Source organism: Pelobates fuscus, chromosome 7, assembly GCF_036172605.1.
Source record: "Pelobates fuscus isolate aPelFus1 chromosome 7, aPelFus1.pri, whole genome shotgun sequence".
NCBI lineage: Eukaryota > Metazoa > Chordata > Amphibia > Anura > Pelobatidae > Pelobates > Pelobates fuscus.
The window spans coordinates 98,588,890-98,602,302 of record NC_086323.1 but is presented as its reverse complement, the minus strand read 5'-3'; positions in this window follow the sequence as shown (position 1 = coordinate 98,602,302).

The window sequence follows — 13,413 nt, the reverse complement described above, 5'->3', positions numbered from 1 at the left end:
AAAGTAAATAAACTAGCTGTCTCCTAGTCCAGACAGGTGTTTTCCACCTGGTCACAGTTTGATTTCTGGGCTGTTAATGGCTGAATGCTTCTTAAAAGAAAACTAATACAACAAATGCAAGGAAGAGAGCGCAAAGAGATAGTAATAAAGTTGGCTGCGTCTTAATACAAAGGCTATTAGATAAAATAGCTCACTAATTATATTACCTATTTAAATAGTGACTAAGTGCATTAAAAAAAACGTACCCAAGGTACACAATAATCACCAGTTGCTAAAACAGATAAACAATTTCCCAAATTCTAAAGATACATTTTGTACAGATAGTTTCAGCGCTTAGTGAATAACCCCCTTTAAAATAATATAGGGGTAAAAGAAATATGAAACCAAAATTGTAATATCACAAATAGTCTTATAAATAAAACTTAGATAATAGTAATACAAAGTCTGTAAAGTCTCAAAATAGCTGAACCGGAAACATTCTCAGCTATGCTTCCGTATCTGTTTGAATTCCCACTTTAGTGAATAACCCTGAGGACAATAAGCCAACCCATTCTGTACTGGAACTGTGGACTGATCTTTATTAAAGGGACACTATAGTCACCTGAACGACTTTAGCTTAATGAAGCAGTTTTGGTGTATAGAACATGCCCCTGCAGCCTCACTGCTCAATCCTCTGCCATTTAGGAGTTAAATCCCTTTGTTTATGAACCCTAGTCACTCCTCCCTGCATGTGACCTGCACAGCCTTCCATAAACACTTCCTGTAAAGAGAGCCCTATTTAGGCTTTCTTTATTGCAAGTTCTGTTTAATTAAGATTTTCTGATCCCCTGCTATGTTAATAGCTTGCTAGACCATGTAAGAGCCTCCTGTATGTGATTAAAGTTAAATTTAGAGATTGAGATACAATTGAAGATTATGCTAGCTTTAGTGTACTAATAATCTTAATTTTAATAAGGACAGGAGGCGAGTATTTTGCATTAACTCTCTTTACTAAACTCCATTACAGTAAAGAAAAACGTAAAGAGTAACAATAAATCAATGGGCAGCATAGTGTATATAAGGGTCATGCTGCCTGTACACTTCCTATTTTTTTAAGCGACATCCAAGTCCTGACTGAACTCGAAAATAACCAGAAACCCAAACGAAACCAATGGAAGCGTCCTCCATGGAGCGCTGAACTTGAGGAGACTCCTAACAGTGAAACCAGGACCAAGAAGCAAACGAAGTCCTCAGCCAATTAAGCGGAGTCGTGAGGGATCCCGAAACTGTATCCAGTAGAGGTCCTGAAGAGGATTACACTGAAAGGAGAGTATAAAATAGGTTAGGTGGGGGGCGGGGCCTGGCTGCGGAGCTGAGCAGACGCAGGCAACATCAGCTCCTGCCACAAATGAGAAATTAAACCACATTTAACTGCACAGCCACCTAAAATAGACACCCACGAGCTGACATTAGTCAGGGGCCCATGAGACCATCATAATGATGCCACACGTGGATATCCCGCTCGGTACCGCTTGGCCATCACATGTGGCCTACACGCACGGGCGGCCCGGGGGAGACGACAGCTCTCCCGCCGCCACCACACTCGGCTGATAATCTGCAGAGCCCACATTCCCCCCCCCTACGGACCGGCGGGGGTTATCCCGGTCCACACCGACCTGGCTTACAAGATGCCACACACATCAACGACACCAAGCGGCCTACTCCCTGCTTGCAATATGGTGGCGGAGGACCATGCGCCCAAGCTAGCGCCCTACCAGCCACTGCAAGAGCGGCTAGTCGCCTTATTTCAGTGCTTCTGGGAGACACTGGAACGGCGAGCAACCCAACCACCACCTCCCTGTGAAGGAGATGTGGAGGGGAGCGGAGGAGAGGGGCGGACTAGGCCCTCCACGGGCGCAGCCATACAGCGTATACCCAATGGCACGAGCCCATCTGGGCCAAAGATCGTGAGGATAACCCCTCCGAGGCACAGGCCACGATGCCGGAGAGCCACACGCCGCTGGCGGTGGAAGAACACCAGGCTCCTCCGTAGCGCCCGCAGAGGAAAAGACCCGGCCTCCCAGAGCACCCAAATCTGTGGTCCGAAGGTGCTGACCGCCAACAAGGCCTGGAGCGGGGGAGGGACCCCCCGCCACACGTGCACCCGCTCCGCTTACCGGTACCCCCAGGTGCCGCCTGCCAGGAAGCACAGCAGAGGTATCGGCTGACTCCAACGACCCAACGATCAGCCACACTCCCCGTTCCCACACTCCACCATCTGCCACAACTGCACTGATGACCCGATAATGGAGGGACATGACACCTCGAACCTACTGCCAGCGGCCATTTCAGGCATTTCAACTTGGATTTACCCTCACATGTGGGACATTGGACTGCCAAAATGGTGGACCTAAAAGCACTGAGTAAGATATCCTCTTGTCCCCCACCTAGGTTCACGTTAGTGGCATTCGGCAAGTCACACTATACCTAGTTTTACCGCTGCACAGGGTTGCTCTGCAGGGAAGGGAGAGAAACAGCCACTATATCAACCTACACAGTTAGCTTTCCCAACGCCAGCTCGGTGTATATGCACCTGTACGTTTAGATTCAACCTGTTATCAGTTTAATGTGTTTGTTTTTGCTACTAGCTAAATCGTATCTCATTTCAGCCTGTTTATAAAACGCTAGCGTAAATCGACATACAAAAAATAACAAATGAGGCATTAATTTTCTGGAAATGTAATCAAACAATGCTTTTGCTGTCTTAACCCTAAACCTGTAAATCATCCATGCATTTCCCTTTCGTTATTCTGTACCCATCACACATGCCTTAATAAAAGAAAGATTGACAAAAAATAAAAAAAAAATAGGCTAGGTACTGAACCATAACTGGTCAAGCAGATGAGCCTTTATCAGTATGCTTTCAAGAAGAAATTAATACAGAGTAGATGACAAATATTAGTATACAATAAAACATGCTCCTGAAACTTATGATGTCAGGTCCCTAAGATGAGAGTCAAGTGTTGACCAGAATAGACCACTACATGATAGGTCAGAAACACAGCGACTTTAAACCAGAAATTAATATCCGTCACCTCGAGATCCACCCCCCCGAGGTGTCAGGGGAGGGAACAAAAGGGAGGGAAAATACTCGCCTCCTGTCCTTATTAAAATTAAGATTATTAGTACACTAAAGCTAGCATAATCTTCAGTTTTATTACATGACAAGAGGCTTCCTATTTTGCACTTTTAACGCTGAAGTAGAGATATCCCAGCAGAAGGAGGAGAGCGGAAGTAGAAGGTGCGAAAGGTAGATTCCCTAGACCAATCCGCCGCCCGAAGGATATCCGACAAGGACGACCCCGCTAGAAAGGCTGAGGAGGCCGTCGCCCCGCGTACGGAATGAGCACCGAAAGAGGGCGAGAGAGAGGATCCAGCGAATCCATCGAGCTAGCATGGTGGTAGAGACCGGAGCGTGGGGGCAAACGTAGGACACCAGAAGTTGACCCGACGCCGAGTTACGAAGAGGAGAGGTAACCGTGACTTATCTGTGAAGGGTAGATACCACACAAAGCAGCGGATCGTCTGGAAAAAAAGGGTAAAAAACAGAGGTCGAATCAGACTTGGTACGACGGGAAATACAGAATGTGACCCCATCGGGGGCGACATTGAAAGCGTCGACGTCGAAGGCTCGTACGTCCGACACTCGACGGAAAGACGCCAGGCAAAGCAGGAAGGCGAATTTAGCTGACAATTGTTGGAGGGGCAATTGTTCGTTAGGGTGCCAATCCCGGAAAAAACGGAGAACCAGCCCGACGTCCCAGAGGTGAGTGTACTTGGGGGCCGGAGGGCGGCGCAGCCGCATACCGCGGAGAAGGCGACAGACCAGAGGGTTTTTGCCAACCGGGAAGTCCCCGACGGGGGTGTGGGCCGCCGAAATCGCCGAACGAACAACGTTAACGGAGCGGTAAGAGCGACCCGTCGAAAACAAAGATGAAAGAAAGTTGAGAATCATGGGAATAGGTGCTGTAAATGGATCGGAGTCCCTTTCCACGCACCAAGTAGACCATGAGGCCCAAGCTGAAAGGTAGCAGCATCTAGTGCCGGGGGCCCAGGAGTCCCATAAGAGGTCCCTAGTAGCCTGCGATAGTCCGCTGACTTGCCAGGAACCCCTGAAAGAGTCCAAGCCACAAGGGGCAGACGGTCTTCCAAGAGGAGTGGGTGAAGATTTCCTTTGGGATCCGTGAGCAGGTCCGGGAAGGACGGTAGGAGCAGAGGGTCCTTGCATGAGGAGGCCAGGAGATCCGGGAACCAAGGTTGGCTCTGCCACAAGGGCGTTATGAGGGTCAGTGTCACTTGTTGCTGTTACGCTACTAGGGGTGATTTGGATTGGAACTCAACTGCAGCTTGTAATCTCCCTAATTACTATAGTGAAGAAATGGAGAATCCTTAAGTATCAATACTGTAGCTTTCAGAAAAGAGAGAATCACTGGTAACTTGATTCAACCAAAGTTTTAATAAGTGTTAAACTTAAATGAATTGCATTTAGGCAATAATCCAATAAGAAGAAGTGCAAGTAATTAACAACACAAAGTTCATTATTAAGTATTTCTTCAGAGATGCATTAAGTAACATTAGTTCATGAGAATAATCTTCAATAGAAACAATAATCAAGTAGCTAAGGATATTTGCAAAGCAAGAACAGTTCATAGTGAATAAGCATGATGGGATTTGTCCTTCATGAGATTAGTAACTTGAAGCACTGAATGTAATTGCAAAGCAAGAAACAGTTCATAGTGAATAGGCATGATGGGAGTTGTCCTTCATGAGATTAGTAACTTGAAGCACTGAATGTAATTGCAAAGCAAGAAACAGTTCATAGTGAATAAGCATGATGGGAGTTGTCCTTCATGAGATTAGTAACTTGAAGCACTGAATGTAATTGCAAAGCAAGAAACAGTTCATAGTGAATAAGCATGATGGGAGTTGTCCTTCATGAGATTAGTAACTTGAAGCACTGAATGTATTTGCAAAGCAAGAAACAGTTCATAGTGAATAAGCATGATGGGAGTTGTCCTTCATGACATTAGTAACTTGTAGCAATGAAGATTTGAGTAAGCAAGCATTAGTTCATTAATAAATGATATTGCAGACAAATAGCTGAAAGATATACTTAAGGTTAATATGGGTAGTCCTCCAATAGTTCAGAGATATGGTCCACTTGTAAAGTAGCAAAGTATCCATTCTCCAGTAATCCTTTATGGCATGCAGCAATCCTTGCATTTGCTCAAAGGCTGGAACGGCTTGTCTGAGCTTGTGGAGAGGTAAGTCTGGTGGAAGTAGCTCCCAGTAGCTGAGCCTGTGGAGCCCGCAGTCTCTTGGAGGCAGCTCACACGTTAGCTCACACAATCAATCACCAAGCACCCTCTCTCTGGCCCAGTCTCCCTAAATACCGTCAGAGCTGTGTCAGAGGGGGGCAGGGTCCGGCTCCTCACCGCTGAGTGCCGAACCCGGAAGTGTTACTCCATGACAGTTGCGTCCGGATTTGGTGCAGTGTTCTCGCAATCATGGAGAATGGGGGAAAAGCGTAGGCCCCGGTGGTTGGCCAACATTGGAGAAATGTGTCCGTCGCCTTGCTCTCCGGGTCCGGGAGCCAGCTGAAGAACTCTGGGGTTTGGTGGTTGTTGCGGGAGGCAAACAAGTCCAGGTGAAAAGGACCTCTCTGGGCTGCGATGGCCCGGAATACTCTCGTGTCCATCTTCCAGTCGCTGACGTCCCTCCAATGACGGGAGAACCAGTCCGCCGTGAGATTGATCTCTCCGGGGAGGTATTCGGCCTGGAGTGCGATGTTGCGGGGGAGACAAAAGTCGAAGATGTCTTTCGTGATGTCCGACAGAAGGCGGGAGCATGCACCCCCCAGGCGATTGATATATCGGACTGCGGAGACGTTGTCCATGCGAAGGAGGATGCAGCAGTTGGACTTCTCCTGAGCCAGGCTGCGGATCGCGAAGGACCCCGCCAGGAGTTCTAGGCAATTTATGTGCATGGAGAGCTCCTGTGACGTCCATGTTCCCCCCGTGGAAGTGGTCCCACTGGTAGCGCCCCAGCCCCACAAGCTGGCGTCGGACTCCAGTATAAAATCCGGGGAATCTCCGAATATGGCCCTGCCGTTCCAGGCCTGCATGCTGTCCAGCCACCATGATAGTTCTTCGCGAACCTCCGCCGTCACTGGGACGGGTTGATCGTATGTGGGCCTGCGGCGCAGGAATCTTGCTTTGAGGCGTTGCATGGCCCTGTAATGGAGGGGGCCCGGGAATATGGCCTGAATGGAGGCGGAGAGGAGTCCCACGATCCTGGCTAAGTTGCGTAACGGGATGGAGTCGCAACTAAGTACTCTGTGGATTTCCTTGTGAATAGACGAGATCTTTGAGGATGGCAGTCTCAGTGTGCATGAAGTGGAGTCAATCTCGAAGCCCAGGAATTGTATCGTCTGAGAGGGAGTTAATTTCGACTTGTGGCGGTTCACCACGAAACCCAGGGATTCCAGCAGTGTCACCGCGAGACAAGTGTGTTGACGTAGCCTGAACTTCTCGGAGCAGAAGAGAAGGATGTCGTCCAAGTAAATGATGCACCGGATGCCCCTGGACCGCAGGTGGGCTACCACTTGTTCCAGGAGTTTGGTGAAACACCATGGGGCCGAGCTGAGCCCGAAAGGGAGGCAGGTGAATTGCCAAGGACGATCGTGCCAGAGGAATCGGAGAAGGGGTCGGCAGTCCGGATGTACTGGGACAGACAGGTATGCGTCCTTTAGGTCGAGCCTGGTAAACCAATCGTTTTTCCGCAGGAGATCTCGTAGAAGATGGATGCCCTCCATCTTGAAGTGGCGGTACACCACGTATGCATTGAGGTCGCTCAGGTTGATGACGGGGCGGAATTCTCCTGTCTTTTTGCGGACCAGAAAGATATTGCTGAAAAAGCCTCCAAAGCCGTGGGCCGGCTGTATGGCTCCCTTGTCCCGCAGTTCGCGCAGTTCCGTATCGACGAGATCGTGGTCGTGAGATGACAGATAGATGGGGCGCGGGGGGCGCGCCTGAACGGGGGTCTATGATGTAGCCCTGTACTGTTTGTAGAATCCACATGTCTGACGACAGGGCTGCCCAGTTCTGGAAAGAAAGGGAAATACGTCCCGCAGTGCGGGTGCATGGTAAGAGAGGAGGAATAAGATTGCCTACCTGTAGCAAATCGGGAACGTCCGCGACCACGCGGTCCACGGCCTCTGTCCGAGCCTCTGGAGTAGGCGGGTGGTTGCCTGTAATCCCTGGTAGGGTAGATGGTGTCGGATGGGTGCGGGGTCCTGAAGGCCAGAACCGGCTGGCGGCACGGCCCCATTGCCGACCAGCCCTTCCAAAAACCCCTCTCATGGGGTTGCCTCTGAAAACTCAGCGCATAGAGGACTGCGCTTTATTAAGTGAAGTAAACACATTTACGTGTTTGTTGAGTTCTTTGAGGAACGGTTCGCCAAACAGTTTCCCTTGTGCCTGGGGCCCAATCTCCTTTGAGCCAAGCTCTGCCAATTATAGCACTGCTTTTCGTCTCTCAGAAGAGAGCGTAACATTTGTATTTCCAATGAAACAAAAGCATCGTTGTGCCCACTCACGAATGTCATGTGCCCATTCCCTGACATTGTCGGCAGAAAAGGAATCGGCCTTGGCATAGGCATCGTCCGCCAAGTACATGATGCGGGAAAGGGGGCCAACGGAATCCAGCAGGTTGTCTTGAGCTCCCCACAGTCCTTTTTCCACGCCTCTGCGAGGGTCTCGTCCGCTCCGCATCATGAAGGTCGTCATGACCTTAGCAAACCTAGGGGTTTGAGCCACCTTGTCCGGAAGGGAAGTCGACTGCGTACCTCTTTGTCTAGAGGTTTGCGGAGTCACAGGTGCATGAACCTGGAGAGGTGCTCCGGTGGTGACCAGTCTCCTGATCTGGGATGGCGTATGTTGCGAGGGTCGAACATAGCCTGACCCGAAGGGTCTAATATGGTGTCTGAGTCAAGTGGGGGATCTGCGTCCGCAGGATCCTCGCTCCTCTCTGTCTGGGTCGCACCCAGGAGGGTCTCACGCATGAAGGCGGAAATAGACTTCTCGTCCGAACCCCAAGCGTCATAGTCCGAGTCGGATAGGTCTGCTTGCCACTCGTCTAGAACTGACATGAAGTGTGACAGTTCTTGGTCTTCGTCGGAAGAGTGATCCTGACGCGGGGCCGGGGTACTGAATTTGGATGATTTTTTATGTTTGGCAGGCGCCTTACCCTTGGTTGGTTTGGGTGTAGTGCCCTCGCCTCTCCCGTGGCATTTGCTGGGACGGGAGTCCTCTCTGGCATGGTAGTCCGAGACATCAGAGTCTGAGTCGTGGCGTGGGCGTCTGCGAGAAGATTTGGGTAAATCAGGAGCCGTAGCTCGCACTTTGGAAAGTGCCTTCTCCACAGAAGCAGCAACAGCTGCATTAATCATAGCCTGGAAGTCCACAGGGGTATTCTGGGAGTCTTCCATGGTATAGGGTAGGCTTGTGAAACACGTCACTGATAGGCACCATAGTAATGGCACCCAGGTCTTAGGTAAATGGCTTAGGGTAATTTGATGTAGTGGTAATGGTGGATGACCACTCCTTCCAGTTGAAACCCCAGCAGGGTATAGTTGGTGACCTTAGTAAAACTGGGGCTCACCCAGTAAGAGAGAACTGCAAAGGCTAGTCTCCCAATAAGCAGCGCAGTACTTAGGTACTTATAATGGGGGCTCACCCCGGTTGCACAGGGTTGGAACCCTTAAGTGCAGGTCACAAAATACACAGGCAGCAGCACTGACCTGACTGACCCAGCCAAATGAATGCAGGAATCTTCTGGTGATGTAGCAGGAACAGAAGCATAGCAATATCAAGGTATGGTAGAAATATATATATATCCACAGGCACTGAAGGAGCTTTCAATAAGAGCAGGTGCAGGTAAGTTTAGAAGAATACTGGTACTCACAGGATGTGAGAAGGATCTGCACACTGAGGGAGGTAAGTACAGCTATCCAACAGGGTATAGGAGGGAATGCTGTCAGTTTCCAGGTACCCACGCAGTAAAACAAGATGGCCGCATGGATCCGCGATCCAAAATCGCGGATCCAGAAGGGGCCCTAAGGTATCAGGGCGGGGGGGGGGGGGAGCTGGGGGAAGCCACTAGAGGGTGAGAGGAGAGTCCCAGGGCCGGTCAAGGGATAAAGAAGGGGAAGGAAACCCCTATAAAGGCCCAGGCAAAACCCACTGCCCAAAGGGAAAGGAGATGGAAAATATATACTACAGCAAATATATATAGATATATAACAGTGTAACAGAATAAAAGTAAATAACAGATTAGTACAATAAAGGTATAAGGCTCTGGGGCAGCCAAAAATCTGACCTGTCTGCGATGGAGCAGTAAACAAAGAGGAAGTGTACAGGCAGCATGACCCTTATATACACTATGCTGCCCATTGATTTATTGTTACTCTTTACGTTTTTCTTTACTGCTATGGAGTTTAGTAAAGAGAGTTAATGCAAAATAGGAAGCCTCCTGTCATGTAATAAAATTATTTAAGGTAAATTACATCTGTTTGAAAGTGAAACCAGTTTTTTTTTCATGCAGGCTCTGTCAATTATAGCCAGGGGAGGTGTGGCTAGGGCTGCATAAATAGAAACAAAGTGATTTAACGCCTAAATGACAGTGAATTGAGCAGTGAAATTGCAGGGGAATGATCTTTACACTAATACTGCTTTATTTAGCTAAAGTAATTTAGGTGACTATAGTGTTCCTTTAATGAGCAGATTGAGCAGCCTCTTCCTGTACTGAAACTTAGAGCCATACATATTAATGAGCACATTGAGCAGCCTCCGATACTATCATTATGGCTAATGCATACTAATAAACACATTGTGTTGCATTCTTCTGTATTGACATTCAGGTGATGATACATACTAATAGGCACATTGAGAATCCTCCTCCTCTACTGACACATGGATACTTAATGAACACATTGAGCATTCTCCTCCTGTATTGTCCTCCTCCTTTCATCCAGTACTGATCAATTTTACTGAGCATATTAAGCAGCCTCCTGTACTGACAATGAATGTTGATGTATATTAATAAGCACACTGAGTAGTCTCCTCTTGTACTGACACTGGGTGTTCATCCATATTAATGAGAACATTGAGCCCGGGCCGTATCCTCCTGTACTGACAGTGATATAGATTAAATTAACACTATAGGGTCGGGAACACAAACATGTATTCCTGACCCTATAGTGTTAAAACACAATCTAGCCCCTTGGCTTCCCCTTTCCCCCTTAAATATAGTAAAATCTTATCTTTATTCCAGTCTGCTGCTGCTGGCCCATGATCTGCCTGCTTGGCTGACATGATCATGTCAGGATTCCAAAGCACTATTGGGAACTGGAAGTAGAACCACAACAGGACAAAGAACTATGGGTGAAGCTGCATTTTATAGGCTAAACAGACAGGCAAAAATACATACATACAGACAGACAGACAGACACATACATACATACAGACAGACAGACAGACACACATGCATACAAAGACACATACATACATACACACAAACACATACAGACAGACACATACACAAAGACACGTACATACAGACACACACACACACACAAGACACACATACATACAAAGACAAATACATACAAACAGACAGGCAAACATACAGACAGACACGGACACATACTGTCACGTATTCATCTGCAGGAAAAGTTGTGCCGAGCAACAACCAAATCCACAGAAGGGTTAATGCTGAGCAGCAATTATGCAAATGGAAATCTGGTAACTGCCTGTGGGGGTCAAAGGCCGGTTACAGCCTATCAGACCTAGAGGAGGGGTATTTAGGCCCAGTTCTCATCCTGCTCAGTGCCCTGTCGTGCTTTCCCTTGTGGTTGTCCAAGAGCGCGTTATTGATTCTGGTAAATCTGGTTATTTGCCTTTGGCATTGTTTTTGACTTCCCTGTTTTCTGGCATCCCTGACTCCTGGCTTTTCCTTATCGTTGTGTCTCTTTCTGTATCCCTTGACCTCGGCTATTCCTGACTATTCTTTGCTACGTTAGTCCGGCCATTCTAAGGTCCGGTATACATTACCTTTCAGTCCTCTGTGTTACACAATTCTACGTGCTGGATCATTCTGTAATCCTGACACATACAGACAGACACATACATACAGTCACACAGACACATACATACAGGCACACACACACACACACACACAAGACACATACATACAATCAGACAGACACACACACACAGGCACATACAGACAGACACATACACACAGACAGACACACATACATACAGACAGACAGGCAAACATAAATACAGACAGGCAAACATAAATACAGACAGGCACACATACATACAGACAAATACACATACATACACACATACATATAATCAAACAAACACACACACACACATATACAAAATGTTAAAGTCACCCAGTCTCCTGTTTCTTACCTTTTAGGTGCAGGAGGGTGACTTTCCCTGGGGTCCAGTGGTGGCTCAGGTTGATGGGAGTCTCCCTCCTTTGCTTCCTCCCGCGCAGGCTCTGTGTATGCTGGGAGAAGTGACCGGAGCAGTCACTTCCTCCCAGCGTGTGATCTCATCACAGAGGGCCTGGTTGCGCTGTTAAAGCTCCGCAGCGCTGTTAAAGCCCCGTAGCACTGACAGGGCCCCCTGAAAATCCACCTCCAGACAGGGCCCCCTGAAAATCCACCTCCATCGGGTGGCACTAGCAGCATGGGCCACCTGATGGACCCCTTGAATGGCGGCCCCGGCAGTTTGTTGCGCAGGCCGGGGCCGCAAAACATGGTGGCTGGTACCCGTTCGCAGGGGTCTGATGCCGCTGCAACCCCTATATGTACGCCACTGCTTCACATATGAGATTGGTATGGACGAATTCAGCCCATGGAATCAATTCAACCCAATTGTCTTGATGCTCTGATACAAATCATCTCAAATATTGTTTGAGCATTTGGTTGGTACGTTCAGCCGCTCCATTGGATTGAGGATGATAAGCAGATGAAAAACAGAGCTTAAATCCCAATTGAACACAGAACGCTCTCCAAAATCGGGAGACAAATTGGGAACCCCTATCTGATATTATTTTCCTCGGGATGCCATGCAATCTAAAGACTTCTTTAGCGAAGATGTTGGCTCATTGAGGTGAATAAAGTAACTTCGTAAGCGGTAAAAAGTCTGCTATTTTGGAAAACCTGTCTATTACAGTCAATATAACAGTTTTCTTACTAGATAGGGTAAATCCACAGTAAAATCAATTTTATAACATGACAGGAGGCTTTGTATTTGCTTAAGTCTCTCTTTACTAGAACTCCACAGCAGCACAGAAAAACAACCAATCAGAAAAAAGTTAGGTACTCTAAAACTCCCGTCCCCATCCATAATTTCCTCTTTCTTTGCTGCTCCGCAGACAGTACAGGTCAGAGTACCACTGCCTCCTGCTTATAGTGGGTGGCTTTGGGATTTTAATTATATTTTCAGTGTTTCACTTATTTTTTTTTTTGTGTTTGAGATGCTTCTTCGGCTGGCATCTTCATTGATCCGTCTTCTGTCGTTTATAGCAGTTGGTAAGTCTAATTAGGATTACTCTGATATCTCCTGACATAGGTACCAGCGACACAAACAGCGTTGGATTGGTGAACTGAGCGTTGAAACAGCAAATACGAAGCCTCCTGTCATGTTATAAAATTGTAGATTATGCTAGCTTTAGTGTACCTATAATCTTAATTTTATTAATGACAGGAGGTGAGTATTTCCCACCCATTCTTATCCCTCCCTTGTTTAATTTTATAGTTTAGATTAATCAGGTACGTATGAAACTCTGCTTGATGTCTCTGCTACCTGTCACTTGTTTTCTTATGTCTGTTTTTCATAAGTAGGGTTGGGATATCTGCATATTAAGGTAAATTTGGTTGCTACATTGGGTACCTACATGTTTATTCAGAGTACCTTTCATTGGATAATCAACCTGTTCGATTCTGTTTTTTCTCTCGTTTCAGTTTACAGTCCATCAACGTTATCTGGTTTGATAGTTCTTCTCGGCTGGTGGACATTGTTGTATTCGTTGTATCTAGGACTTCATTTCTTCCCCATTATGTTTTCTGCCTCTTGTTCTGTTTTGTCGCAGCTTGAAAGAGGAAGTGATGCATGGGGAGGGGAGTTTTATAGTACCTAACTTTTTTCTAAATGGTTGTTTTCTGTGCTGCTGTGGAGTTCTAGTAAAGAGAGACTTAAGCAAATACTCGCCTCCTGTCATTAATAAAATTAAGATTATAGGTACACTAAAGCTAGCATAATCTAATTGCTATGTTAACCCAAGGTTTATTTG